Source organism: Sitophilus oryzae, unplaced genomic scaffold (genome assembly GCF_002938485.1).
Source record: "Sitophilus oryzae breed Bouriz unplaced genomic scaffold, Soryzae_2.0 scaffold_1500_pilon_pilon, whole genome shotgun sequence".
Lineage (NCBI taxonomy): Eukaryota > Metazoa > Arthropoda > Insecta > Coleoptera > Curculionidae > Sitophilus > Sitophilus oryzae.
Genome location: NW_022146171.1, coordinates 2,708,245 through 2,710,236, shown reverse-complemented (window position 1 = coordinate 2,710,236; position 1,992 = coordinate 2,708,245). Strand labels below are relative to the sequence as shown.

Below are 1,992 nucleotides of genomic sequence, written 5' to 3'. Positions count from 1 at the left end.
GATTGATCCAATGTAGAATATATATTGGGCCAAGCTAGTTTTTAATATCGGGCCAATAATAATTCGTCACTTTTTGATATATTGGCCCAACATTGTTTTTAAATATTGGTCCAACAAGTTACTAAAATATTGCCCCCATTAAAAATGTAATATTACGCCAACATTGGTAATCATAATACCACTAGTTTTTGTCCTTAATTTTATTTCAAATTTAGGGAAAACATAAAACAAAATACCCATGTGTGGATGGAAACACATAGAGGAATGGAACAGAAAACTATACAACCAAGATAAGAAAAGGAATAATTATAAACCTTATAAAATTGAAAAGAAGAGTATTGAATATACTAATATCTTTTTAACTGGACAAATATGAAATAAAACTTGAGATAGATGTACCGACCACATAAAATTAAATTTATAAGGACACAAACCTCTAAATATTCTTCCCCCATCCCGGTCTCCGGCTGTCGCTAGTGAAATACCAATACATCGCGTAATGTCCAGATCAGTTGCGTCTGGAAAATGTACTTTCACTGCATCTATAAAATAATATAAAGTTTTTTGGGTTATCCTTTTGTGTTTTGCCTTATTTTCTAATATGATGAGATGATATGCTCATAATATGGTTTATGCAAAGTGGCAGAAACTTAGAAGTAGGAGCGTTTTATTCAGTGGTGCAACTAGTTGTTTATGGTTTACATTGTGTGTAAGAGCCCAACATTTTAAATTATCTGCAAGTGAATTCTGATTATGATTTTCTAACACATTTGATATGGAATCGTAATTTAACTCTACAGTCTGTGTATTGCTTGCCCCCAAGTCCCCGACTCTTCAAAAACAAAACTAAGACAGCTATCACTATTATTAACAATATTAGTAAGTTGTGTGTTAACTTCATTAATAGAACTTGTATTATCGTCTGATAGAAGTATAATGTTCTCCTGGCTTTCCAGGCGTTTCGTAGGGACTGTCACCGTCAGACTCATCTTTATTTGCAAGAAAACTTTTAACAAACCTGTATTTTTTGCCTTTCCCGACATTTACCTAAAAAATGTCTGTTTATTTACCTAAGTAGCAATACCGAATCTAAAAATATTTATTAACAAAGCGCCCTAACAATCTAATAAATTATACTCTCGATTACACATTGCTTCAAAACTACTATTGTGTGTTACAGGAAAAAAAAAATATATTAGGTACTTACTTTTACTAAAGAAATATTCTTCAAGCTGGATTCAGTAAAATTTTCTGTGGTTGTAAGTTGTAAACCTAGGTACCCGTGAACCTACAAACAATACAGCTTATAGCTATAGCACATATTTCTTGTATTATACGTGTTAATTGTTAAGCATTGGAATAGGTTTATTCGACATACTTACTCAACTAACATCAACAGTACTTACTTTGATTTGATCACGATAAAAACACAATTTGCTTACAAAGAAATCTTTCACTGTCACAGCAACAGCTTTTTATGTCATGTCAACTCGTCAGTAAAAGCGTCTAGGTCAGCGTTGCCAGGTGTCGGATATGAAATTATGGATCAATGTAGATCAAAGTATCGAATTTATTATAAAATTATGTTACAAGCGATATATTTGGCTGAGGGAATTCTCTAAAAAATATAATGATAGCAATAAATTTGGATCCTATTTTTTGTCGGTTTAACTTAATTTTGATAGGTTTCAACCAGCTATTAAACGTATTTTCTCAGTCAGTTTTATATTTTGGGGTCTGGTTTCTCTTCTTCCCGCATTTTAAAATCGGAATTACTTGATTTGCCGCGGATATTTACTGCTTTATACCTTAACATTTTTTTTAAACTTTAAACCACTTGAGTTATTTTGCATTAACTACCTTAAAGTTAAATTATTTCTCATAAAAATATATTTCATGGTTGATAAAACATTAATTGTAACAGGTTACCAAATTATGTTACAATTATCGATTATGGTACAGATTTTTTTTGGGAAAATTTTGTTATAATAA

General features: G+C 31.1%; 1 long non-coding RNA gene across 1 annotated transcript; it reads right to left on the bottom strand.

Annotated features, from left to right (window-relative positions):
* Positions 1-434: 434 nt before the first annotated feature.
* Positions 435-1,446, bottom strand: LOC115878072. The gene is made up of 3 exons (XR_004049462.1): positions 1,407-1,446; positions 1,208-1,288; positions 435-542 (listed from the first exon to the last, which is right to left on the bottom strand). It is a non-coding gene; the product is annotated as an uncharacterized LOC115878072 (long non-coding RNA).
* Positions 1,447-1,992: the final 546 nt, after the last annotated feature.